Source organism: Bombina bombina, chromosome 2 (genome assembly GCF_027579735.1).
Source record: "Bombina bombina isolate aBomBom1 chromosome 2, aBomBom1.pri, whole genome shotgun sequence".
Classification (NCBI taxonomy): domain Eukaryota; kingdom Metazoa; phylum Chordata; class Amphibia; order Anura; family Bombinatoridae; genus Bombina; species Bombina bombina.
The window spans coordinates 732,247,722-732,260,678 of record NC_069500.1 but is presented as its reverse complement, the minus strand read 5'-3'; the positions used below and the strand labels follow the sequence as shown (position 1 = coordinate 732,260,678).

Here is a 12,957-nt window from a genome sequence, read left to right as displayed (position 1 = left end):
TTAAGAAAACTTAATTATTTTTTGGATTTAATTTCTCAGCGAAAATAGCATCTAAGCTGAAACGCGTAGATGATAAGCTGTTTGTAATTCTCGGATCATATGTAATTCTCGGATCAGAGCACTCTGACGAGTTGAATGCAAAAAAGACTAGATACATTTACGTTGGAAACTTTGTATACTTGGTATACTTTGTCTACTTTTCACACAAGGATCATCTTTCATCAACCCGGTAATCCGCTCTTTCTATTGGCTAAAGTCATAACTTGTGACCAGAATACGTAACCCGGAACTGGGAACTAGAAAACGTTACCCACAACAGAGAGCGGCGGTGTCTTGAAAAGGTTGTATACCGGACGCCAGATCTAAGGGTAACCAAGTCACAAACCACGAAAAGCGGAGAAATCGATAGGGATTTCGGATTCCAGAGTAAGAGAGAGTCACGGACCCAGTTGACCACAGGAACGTAAAGTATCGTAGTGAAGTATATCTCACTGAATTGCATTTATTCACAGCATATTCTTTACCCATACCCCCACCTGCTTTTACCAGATTTGTTTCCTATATGGGAATTCCACACTAGATAACACCTGAACAGTGATTCATGAAATTTAATCGTTCTAGAACACATTTTTGGACATTTGGTATCTTATAGATGGGATTTTTAACTGCTCTTTTGATTGACTTTCACTGCTACCTTTTTGATCGAATTTTGTTGTTAATAAAATGAAATAATATTTCACATATAAATTGCTTAAGATTTTATATATAGAGTTTTAGTTTTATACTGTGGTTGTTCAGAACCTGTGATCTCATATATAGCTGCTTATTTGTAGCGCTCCCCTTGTTTCTGTGCTTTCATGATTGGTTTTCTTTTACAAGATATGACAAGTCCACGGATTTCATCCTTATGGGATTACGCCTCCTGGTCAGCAGTAGGAGGCAAAGAGCACCACAGCAGAGCTGTATATATAGCTCCTCCCTTCCCTCCCACCCCAGTCATTCTCTTTGCCTGTGTTAGTGATAGGAAGAGGTAAAGTGAGGTGTTAGTTTAGATTCTTCAATCAAGAAGTTTTTTATTTTAAAATGGTGCCAGTTAGTACTATTTTTCTCAGGGAGAAATCGTCAGTCAATAAATTCCCAAGAGGAGTGGAGACATTTTATTTTCTGCCCTGATGTTGATGATCTTAGCAAACATTATCTAAGATCCTTTTGGTTGCCACAGAGCGGTTGAAGGTAGTGTAAAGAAACATCTTCAGCATTGAGGTATGTTCAGCTATTTGCTTCTGGGGAGACTAGATACATCAGAACAGGCTGACATTATTCCCTGTACTGGGGAGGGGTAATCAGTATGCACTATAGAAATGGAAATGGTGAGCCTGGAATTCCCTTTTCTGTTGATTACTTATCAGTGTGTTTGTGCAGTGACCATTGTGTTCACTTATGCTTATACTGTGTGGGCTGACGCTGGGAGATGCGGTTTGCTTCTTAAGGGCTGTCGTTATTATATTCATCATAACTGGCTTGGGAGTGTGTGTATAAGAGGGGCACATGGCTTTCTTTCATGTAATTAGCAAGAGTCCATGAGCTAGTGACGTATGGGATATACATTCCTACCAGGAGGGGCAAAGTTTCCCAAACCTCAAAATGCCTATAAATACACCCCTCACCACACCCACAAATCAGTTTTACAAACTTTGCCTCCTATGGAGGTGGTGAAGTAAGTTTGTGCTAGATTCTACGTTGATATGCGCTCCGCAGCAGGTAGGAGCCCGGTTTTCCTCTCAGCGTGCAGTGAATGTCAGAGGGATGTGAGGAGAGTATTGCCTATTTGAATTCAATGATCTCCTTCTACGGGGTCTATTTCATAGGTTCTCTGTTATCGGTCGTAGAGATTCATCTCTTACCTCCCTTTTCAGATCGACGATATACTCTTATATATACCATTACCTCTACTGATTCTCGTTTCAGTACTGGTTTGGCTTTCTACTACATGTAGATGAGTGTCCTGGGGTAAGTAAGTCTTATTTTCTGTGACACTCTAAGCTATGGTTGGGCACTTTTATATAAAGTTCTAAATATATGTGTTCAAACATTTATTTGCCTTGATTCAGGATGTTCAACGTTCCTTATTTCAGACAGTCAGTTTCATATTTGGGATAATGCATATGAATAAATCAATTTTTTTCTTACCTTAAAATTTGGCTTTTTCCCTGTGGGCTGTTAGGCTCGCGGGGGCTGAAAATGCTTCATTTTATTGCGCCATTCTTGGCGCGGACTTTTTTGGCGCAAATTTTTTTTCTTTGTTTCCGGCGTCATACGTGTCGCCGGAAGTTGCGTCATTTTTTGCCGCTTTTTTGCGCCAAAAGTGTCGGCGTTCCGGATGTGGCGTCATTTTTGGCGCCAAATAATGTGGGCGTCTTTTTTGGCGCTAAAAAATATGGGCGGCACTATTGTCTCCACATTATTTAAATCTCATTGTTTATTGCTTCTGGTTGCTAGAAGCTTGTTCACTGGCATTTTTTCCCATTCCTGAAACTGTCATTTAAGGAATTTGATAAATTTTGCTTTATATGTTGTTTTTTCTATTACATATTGCAAGATGTCCCAGATTGACCCTGAGTCAGAAGATACTTCTGGAAAATCGCTGCCTAGTGCTGGATCTACCAAAGTTAAGTGTATTTGCTGTAAACTTGTGGTATCTGTTCCTCCAGCTGTTGTTTGTAATGAATGTCATGACAAACTTGTTAATGCAGATAATATTTCCTTTAGTAATGTTACATTACCTGTTGTTGTTCCATCAACATCTAATACTCAGAGTGTTCCTGTTAACATAAGAGATTTTGTTTCTAAATCCATTAAGAAGGCTATGTCTGTTATTCCTCCTTCTAGTAAACGTAAAAGGTCTTTTAAAACTTCTCATTTTTCAGATGAATTTTTAAATGAACATCATCATTCTGATTCTGATAATGATTCCTCTGGTTCAGAGGATTCTGTTTCAGAGGTTGATGCTGATAAATCTTCATATTTATTCAAAATGGAATTTATTCGTTCTTTACTTAAAGAAGTCTTAATTGCATTAGAAATAGAGGATTCTGGTCCTCTTGATACTAAATCTAAACGTTTAAATAAGGTTTTTAAATCTCCTGTAGTTATTCCAGAAGTTTTTCCTGTCCCTGATGCTATTTCTGAAGTAATCTCCAGGGAATGGAATAATTTGGGTAATTCATTTACTCCTTCTAAACGTTTTAAGCAATTATATCCTGTGCTATCTGACAGATTAGAGTTTTGGGACAAAATCCCTAAGGTTGATGGGGCTATCTCTACTCTTGCTAAACGTACTACTATTCCTACGGCAGATAGTACTTCCTTTAAGGATCCTTTAGATAGGAAAATTGAATCCTTTCTAAGAAAAGCTTACTTATGTTCAGGTAATCTTCTTAGACCTGCTATATCTTTAGCGGAACTTTTTGGTTAGAAGCTTTAGCGCAACAAGTAACAGATCATAATTCTCATAGCATTGTTAATCTTCTTCAACATGCTAATAAGTTTATTTGTGATGCCATCTTTGATATCATTAGGGTTGATGTCAGGTATATGTCTCTAGCCATTTTAGCTAGAAGAGCTTTATGGCTTAAAACTTGGAATGCTGATATGTCTTCTAAGTCAACTTTGCTTTCCCTTTCTTTCCAGGGTAATAAATTATTTGGTTCACAGTTGGATTCTATTATCTCAACTGTTACTGGAGGGAAAGGAACTTTTTTACCACAGGATAAAAAATCTAAAGGTAAATTTAGGTCTAATAATCGTTTTCGTTCCTTTCGTCACAATAAGGAACAAAAGCCTGATCCTTCACCCACAGGAGCGGTATCAGTTTGGAAACCATCTCCAGTCTGGAATAAATCCAAGCCTTTTAGAAAACCAAAGCCAGCTCCAAAGTCCGCATGAAGGTGCGGCCCTCATTCCAGCCCAGCTGATAGGGGGCAGATTACGATTTTTCAAAGAAATTTGGATCAATTCAATTCACAATCTTTGGATTCAGAACATTGTTTCAGAAGGGTACAGAATTGGCTTCAAGATAAGGCCTCCTGCAAAAAGATTTTTTCTTTCCCGTGTCCCAGTAAATCCAGCGAAGGCTCAAGCATTTCTGAAATGTGTTTCAGATCTAGAGTTGGCTGGAGTAATTATGCCAGTTCCAGTTCTGGAACAGGGACTGGGGTTTTATTCAAATCTCTTCATTGTACCAAAGAAGGAGAATTCCTTCAGACCAGTTCTGGATTTAAAAATATTGAATCGTTATGTAAGGATACCAACATTCAAAATGGTAACTATAAGGACTATCCTGCCTTTTGTTCAGCAAGGGCATTATATGTCCACAATAGATTTACAAGATGCTTATCTGCATATTCCGATTCATCCAGATCACTTTCAGTTTCTGAGATTCTCTTTCCTAGACAAGCATTACCAGTTTGTGGCTCTGCCGTTTGGCCTAGCAACAGCTCCAAGGATTTTTACAAAGGTTCTCGGTGCCCTTCTGTCTGTAATCAGAGAACAGGGTATTGTGGTATTTCCTTATTTGGACGATATCTTGGTACTTGCTCAGTCTTCACATTTAGCAGAATCTCATACGAATCGACTTGTATTGTTTCTTCGAGATCATGGTTGGAGGATCAATTTACCGAAAAGTTCATTGATTCCTCAGACAAGGGTAACCTTTTTAGGTTTCCAGATAGATTCAGTGTCCATGACTCTGTCTCTGACAGACAAGAGACGTCTAAAATTGATTTCAGCTTGTCGAAACCTTCAGTCTCAATCATTCCCTTCGGTAGCCTTATGCATGGAAATTCTAGGTCTTATGACTGCTGCATCGGACGCAATCCCCTTTGCTCGCACATGCGACCTCTTCAGCTCTGTATGCTGAACCAGTGGTGCAGGGATTACACAAAGATATCTCAATTGATATCTTTAAAACCGATTGTACGACACTCTCTGACGTGGTGGACAGATCACCATCGTTTAGTTCAGGGGAATTCTTTTGTTCTTCCGACCTGGACTGTGATTTCAACAGATGCAAGTCTGACAGGTTGGGGAGCTGTTTGGGGGTCTCTGACAGCACAAGGGGTTTGGAAATCTCAGGAGGTGAGATTACCAATCAATATTTTGGAACTCCGTGCAATTTTCAGAGCTCTTCAGTCATGGCCTCTTCTAAAGAGAGAATCGTTCATTTGTTTTCAGACAGACAATGTCACAACTGTGGCATATATCAATCATCAAGGAGGGACTCACAGTCCTCTGGCTATGAAAGAAGTATCTCGAATACTGGTATGGGCGGAATCCAGCTCCTGTCTAATTTCTGCGGTTCATATCCCAGGTATAGACAATTTGGAAGCAGATTATCTCAGTCGCCAAACGTTACATCCGGGCGAATGGTCTCTTCACCCAGAGGTATTTCTTCAGATTGTTCAAATGTGGGGACTTCCAGAAATAGATCTGATGGCTTCTCATCTAAACAAGAAACTTCCCAGGTATCTGTCCAGATCCAGGGATCCTCAGGCGGAAGCAGTGGATGCATTGTCACTTCCTTGGAAGTATCATCCTGCCTATATCTTTCCGCCTCTAGTTCTTCTTCCAAGAGTAATCTCCAAGATTCTGAAGGAATGCTCGTTTGTTCTGCTGGTGGCTCCAGCATGGCCTCACAGGTTTTGGTATGCAGATCTTGTCCGGATGGCCTCTTGCCAACCGTGGACTCTTCCGTTAAGACCAGACCTTCTGTCACAAGGTCCTTTTTTCCATCAGGATCTCAAATCCTTAAATTTGAAGGTATGGAGATTGAACGCTTGATTCTTAGTCAAAGAGGTTTCTCTGACTCTGTGATTAATACTATGTTACAGGCTCGTAAATCTGTATCTAGGAAGATATATTATCGAGTTTGGAAGACTTACATTTCTTGGTGTCTTTCTCATCATTTTTCCTGGCATTCTTTTAGAATTCCGAGAATTTTACAGTTTCTTCAGGATGGTTTGGATAAAGGTTTGTCTGCAAGTTCCTTGAAAGGACAAATCTCTGCTCTTTCTGTTCTTTTTCACAGAAAGATTGCTATACTTCCTGATATTCATTGTTTTGTACAAGCTTTGGTTCGTATAAAACCTGTTATTAAGTCAATTTCTCCTCCTTGGAGTTTGAATTTGGTTCTGGGGGCTCTTCAAGCTCCTCCGTTTGAACCTATGCATTCACTGGACATTAAATTACTTTCTTGGAAAGTTTTGTTTCTTTTGGACATCTCTTCTGCTAGAAGAGTTTCTGAATTATCTACTCTTTCTTTTGAATCTCCCTTTCTGATTTTTCATCAGGATAAGGCGTTGTTGCGAACTTCTTTTACATTTTTACCTAAGGTTGTGAATTATAACAACATTAGTAGAGAAATTGTGGTTCCTTCATTGTGTGCTAAGAATTCTAAGGAGAGATCATTGCATTCTTTGGATGTAGTTAGAGCTTTGAAATATTATGTTGAAGCTACTAAGAATTTCCGAAAGACTTCTAGTCTATTTGTTATCTTTTCCGGTTCTAGGAAAGGTCAGAAGGCCTCTGCCATTTCTTTGGCATCTTGGTTGAAATCTTTAATTCATCATGCTTATGTTGAGTCGGGTAAAACTCCGCCTCAAAGGATTACAGCTCATTCTACTAGGTCAGTTTCTACTTCCTGGGCGTTTAGGAATGAAGCTTCGGTTGATCAGATTTGCAAAGCAGCAACTTGGTCTTCTTTGCATACTTTTACTAAATTCTACCATTTTGATGTGTTTTCTTCTTCTGAAGCAGTTTTTGGTAGAAAAGTACTTCAGGCAGCTGTTTCAGTTTGATTCTTCTGCTTATAATTTCAGTTTTTTTCATTATAAGATTTAAACTTTATTTTGGGTGTGGATTATTTTCAGCGGAATTGGCTGTCTTTATTTTATCCCTCCCTCTCTAGTGACTCTTGCGCGGAAGATCCACATCTTGGGTAGTCATTATCCCATACGTCACTTGCTCATGGACTCTTGCTAATTACATGAAAGAAAACATAATTTATGTAAGAACTTACCTGATAAATCCATTTCTTTCATATTAGCAAGAGTCCATGAGGCCCACCCTTTTTGTGGTCGTTATGATTTTTTTGTATAAAGCACAATTATTCCAATTCCTTATTTTTTATGCTTCGCACTTTTTTCTTATCACCCCACTTCTTGGCTATGCGTTAAACTGATTTGTGGGTGTGGTGAGGGGTGTATTTATAGGCATTTTGAGGTTTGGGAAACTTTGCCCCTCCTGGTAGGAATGTATATCCCATACGTCACTAGCTCATGGACTCTTGCTAATATGAAAGAAATGAATTTATCAGGTAAGTTCTTACATAAATTATGTTTTTTTAGTTGTTAAGTTGGGAAACTGACATGTTTTCTTCTTCCCATGCGGGTCTCAGTACGGCTCGAGTTACGCCCACGGTGGGCGGGGCCTAGTTTTGCACGCTCAGCCGCGCAGTAATCATCCAGATCGGGCTCCGGTGTGGCCTAAGTCAGTTTGTACACATAGGGATACAGAGAGACTTGGGAGCGCTGCTCATGGAGGATCAGTGTGTTCTGGGGGCAGGTAGGCGCCGCAGCAGGGCTGTGGTGAGGTGCAGGTGCCTGGAGTGTGATAAAAATTAGTATATAGAATAACTGAACAAACGGAGCAGTATTGTTAAGTTAATTTGAGCACATAAGGGCACTGTTTATCGCTGCAAACATTGTTATACTGCAAGCAGAAAAATTGTTGCGCTTTTATTATTTAAAGGCGCAGTAGACTTTTTATTTCAAATATTTGACTGTATGATTTGACTTCAAAGTTAAATATATCAAGTAAAGAATGACTATTATTGCTATTGCTAGTCTGTTTAACATGTCTGAACTTCAGGAACGTACCTGTTCTATGTGTTTAGATGCCAATGTGGAACCCCCTCTTACTTTTTGTCCCTCATGTACTGAAAGGGTCTTACAATGTAAAGAACAGGTTTTCTTATATAAGGTACGACGAGTCCACGGATTCATCCTTTACTTGTGGGATATTATCCTCCTGCTAACAGGAAGTGGCAAAGAGCACCACAGCAGAGCTGTCTATATAGCTCCTCCCTTAGCTCCACCCCCCAGTCATTCTCTTTGCCTACTCTAAGTACTAGGAAGGGTAAAGTGAAAGAGGTGATAAAATATTAGTTTTTAATTTCTTCAAGCAAGAGTTTTTTGTTTTAAATGGTACCGGTGTGTACTATTTACTCTCAGGCAGCAGATGGATGAAGACTTCTGCCTGGAGGATGATTATCTTAGCATTTGTAACTAAGATCTAGTGCTGTTTCCACAGAGGCTGAGGGGGTACAAGAAACTTCAGTGTGAGGAACGTTTTCATGCTATATAGCAGTGAGGTATGTTCAATCATTTTTTCTGGAGAGACTGTGTATTTCAGAAGGGCTGACAGTATCCCCATGAGGGTAAGGGTAAGCAGTAATCCTAAGAGAAGGATTGGAGAAGGGGCTATCAGCTAGTTCCTTAAAGGGACAGATATCTGCCTTATCAAGCGTCTGGCAGATGTTCCAGACGTTCAGTCGTACTGTCAGGCTTTAGTTAGAATCAAGCCTGTGTTTAAACCTGTTGCTCCGCCATGGAGTTTGAATTTAGTTCTTAAAGTTCTTCAAGGGGTTCCATTTGAACCTATGCATTCCATAGATATTAAGCTTCTATCTTGGAAAGTTCTGTTTTTAGTTACTAACTCTTCGGCTCAAAGAGTTTCTGAATTATCTGCATTGCAATGCGACTCGCCTTATCTTGTTTTCCATGCTGATAAGGTGGTTTTGCGTACTAAACCTGGATTCCTTCCTAAGGTTGTTACTAATAGGAATATCAATCAGGAAATTGTTGTTCCTTCTCTGTGTCCTAATCCTTCCTCTAAGAAGGAGCGTGAACCACTTGGACGTGGTTCGTGCCTTGAAGTTTTACTTGCAAGCAACCAAAGATTTCCGTCAAATGTCTTCTTTGTTTCTTGTCTATTCTGGAAAACGTAGAGGTCAAAAAGCTACGGCTACCTCTTTCTTTTTGGCTGAAAAGCATCATCCGTTTGGCATACGAGACTGCTGGACAGCAGCCTCCAGAAAGGATTACAGCTCACTCTACTAGAGCGGTGGCTTCCACATGGGCTTTTAAAAATGATGCTTCTGTTGAACAGATTTGTAAGGCTGCGACTTGGTCTTCGCTTCATACCTTTTCCAAATTTTACAAATTTGACACTTTTGCTTCTTCGGAGGCTATTTTTGGGAGAAAAGTTCTTCAAGCAGTGGTGCCTTCTGTTTAGCCATCTGTCTTGTCCCTCCCGTTCATCCGTGTCCTGTAGCTTTGGTATTGTATCCCACAAGTAAAGGATGAATCCGTGTACTCGTCGTACCTTACAGAAGAAAAGTAAATTTATGCTTACCTGATCAATTAATTTCTTCTATGGTACGACAAGTCCACGGCCCGCCCTGTCATTTTAAGACAGATTATATTTTTTTATTTTAAACTTCAGTCACCTCTGCACCTTGTAGTTTCTCCTTTTTCTTCCTTTACTTTCGGTCGAATGACTGGGGGGTGGAGCTAAGGGAGGAGCTATATAGACAGCTCTGCTGTGGTGCTCTTTGCCACTTCCTGTTAGCAGGAGGATAATATCCCACAAGTAAAGGATGAATCCGTGGACTCGTCGTACCATAGAAGAAATCAATTTATCAGATAAGCATACATTTACTTTTCTTTAATGCAAGTATGTCTAAGGATGCTTCTCAGACTGATGAGAATCAGGGTATGCCGCTGCTTTCTCCCCAAGCGTCACAACCTTTAAAGCCCACCCAAGTGATGCCGTGTTCTTCAACCGCGTCCACTTCATTTACTCTGCAGGATATGGCTGTAGTTATGTCATCTACCCTTACAGAGTTTTTATCTAAGTGGCCAATGTTGCAGGGCAAACGCAGCAGGACAGAAGCCTCTGATTCCTGCGACTTCTGATGCTTTGATGGCTATTTCTGATGTACCCTCACAGGTATCTGAATTGGGGGTTAGGGAACTTCTGTCTGAGGGGGAACTTGCTGACTCCGAAGTGCGTTACCTCAGACAGACTCGGACGTTATGTCCTTCCGATTTAAGCTTGAACACTTCCGCCTGTTACTTCGGGAGGTTTTAGCGACTCTGGATGACTGTGACTCTATTGTGGTACTACCAGAGAAATTGTGTAAGATGGACAAATACTTAGAGGTGCCTGCTTACTCTGATGTTTTTCCGGTTCCTAAGAGAATCTCGGAAATTATTACACGGGAATGGGAAAGACCAGGTATCCCGTTCTCACCTTCTCCTAATTTTAAGAAACTGTATCCCATAGCTGACTCTTGGCAAACAGTCCCTAAGGTGGAAGGAGCTATATCTACCCTGGCTAAGCGTACAACTATTCCTATTGAGGACAGTTGTGCTTTTAAATATCCTATGGATAAAAAGTCGGAGGGTCTTCTGAAAAAGTTATTTATTCATCAGGGTTTTCTTTTACAACTGACGGCCTGCATTGTACAAGTTACAACTGCGGCGGCCTTCTGGTTTGACGGCTTAGAAGAGTCTCTTAAGACTGAGACTCCTTTAGAGGAAATTTTAGATAGAATTAAGGCTCTTAAGCTGGCTAATTCTTTTATTACGGATGCCGCCTTTCAGATTGCCAAATTGGCGGCTAAGAATGCTGGATTTGCCATTTTAGCGCATAGAGCGTTATGATTAAAATCTTGGTCTGCTGATGTGTCATCTAAGTCGAAGCTTTTGGCTATCCCTTTCAAAGGAAAGACCCTATTCCGGCCTGACTTGAAAGAAATAATTTCTGACATTTCGGGAGGTAAGGGTCATCTCCTACCTCAGGATAAAGCATCTAAACTGAGGGGTAAACAGAATAATTTTCGTTCCTTTCGGAATTTCAAAGAAGTCCCCTCTCCTCCTTCCGCTAAACAGGAAGGGAATTTTGCTCAAGCCAAGTCTGTCTGGAGACCCAACCAGGTTTGGAACAAAGGTAAACAACCCAAGAAGCCCGCTGCTGCTCCAAAGACAGCATTAAGGGGCGGCCCCCAATCCGGGACCGGATCTCGTAGGGGGCAGACTTTCTCTCTTTGTCCAGGCTTGGATAAGAGATGTTCAGGATCTTTGTTGTTTAGTCTTATTTAGATAATCCTAATTCTGCAACTCAGACTTGTCCTCTGCCTGTCTAATACTCAGGGTGGCGTTACTGATTTCTTGCCAGATTTTAAAAATCATTTGAATTCAGTTATTTTTGAGGTTATGGCTAGTTTGCCACCATCAATTAAATGCATACTCATGTCCATGTCTTCAGGTTTGTCATCAAGGAGTGATCTACTTAACACTTCTTCTACTTCTACGACGGCCCAGGTTTTAGTAATGCACTGAAATGGAAATTCTGGACCAAAACAAAACCCAAAAATCCAGGATGCACTTGGCCGAAAACCGAAACTGAAAATGTCTGGGTTTTATTTTTGTTTTTTTCTAAATTATTTTGAAATATTTTTTTTTTTGCACATAATTAGACTATTTAATGAATAAATCTGAATTGAAAAACTGCAAGCCAATAAAATACCCACACTTTTATTGAATTGAACAAAAAATATCTTAAAACAATAATATGCTACACAATCATTTTACTAAAAAAACAAAACACAGGCAAAAAAAACTAAAACGATAATGAGATTTTCTGCCAAAATGTTTCTGCACCGAAATTTTGGTTCAACCCTACTTAAAACAATATTAAATATCAATATACTGTATTATTCTTTGTTTAGTTCTGTGTAACAGAATCAGATTTAACAGGTTTTTTTTTTAACCAATTATCCAAAAAAGTATAGTTCTAGAAAACTTTTATTATATGCAAAACTGTAAGTCAAGTAATGAATTCAAACAGCAGCTCCAGGCTAGCATCTAATTTGAAATATGCTACACAATAATGTTACCGAAAATAACAGGCAAAAAAAACGAAAAACTAAATAACCAAAAATGCCATTTTTGGCCTAAACGTTTCTGCAGATCCAGAGGATACTACTTTTCAGTTTGAACTTGAGCACTTAAGTTCTCTAATTAAGGAGGTCTTGAAGACTCTAGAAACTCAGGATTCTAAGCCAATTGGGGATTAGCTGGTTTAGAAATTAAATATTTTTAAACCTAAATCCAAGTCAGTTGAGATTTTCCCAGTTCCTTCTTTAGTTTCGAATTTTATATCTGAGTGGGACAAACCTGGAGTTCCTTTTATACCTTCTACTTTTAAGAGACTCTTTTTATACCAGAGTCTAATTTGGATCTACGGGGTACTGTTCCAATGGTGAATGGTGCAAAATCTACCTTGGCTAAACAAACTACAATCCCACTAGAGGATAGCACTTCTTTTAAGGAGCCTATGGATAGGAAGCTTGAGGGTATTTCTTTGCAAGACTTTTATACAAGGCGGATTGTTATTTCAGCCAGCGATAGGTATAACTATTTTTGCAGGAGCTGCATCCTTCTGGTACGACTATCTAAATGATCTAGTCTCTAAAGAGTCTTCTTTAGAGGACATTCAAGGTATCCATTGTTTGAGGTTGGCAAATTATTTTATATGCAATGTGCTTATTCAGATAATTTGTATTAATGCTAAAAATATGGCATTAGCTGTATTGGCCAGGTGAGCTCTCTGGTTGAATTCATGATCAGCAGACATGCTATCAAAGTCTAGACTCTTAACTCTAGCTTTTAAGGGTAAGAACTTATTCTGACCTGGATTGGATTTGGCAAGGGAACATTTTTGCCCCAGTAAAATTCGGTAAATTGTTTTCACGCCTTTCGCCAGTCTAAGAACCTACGTTCATCCTTTTCTCAGAAGGCAGATTCTTCCAAGCCCCACTGGAGACCAAATCCA

The 12,957-nt window shown here is 39.7% G+C and overlaps 1 protein-coding gene across 3 annotated transcripts in view; it reads left to right on the top strand.

Annotated features, from left to right (window-relative positions):
- GAK (cyclin G associated kinase) overlaps positions 1–12,957 on the top strand; it is a 799,358-nt gene that overhangs the window by 670,010 nt on the left and 116,391 nt on the right. The window lies entirely within an intron of this gene.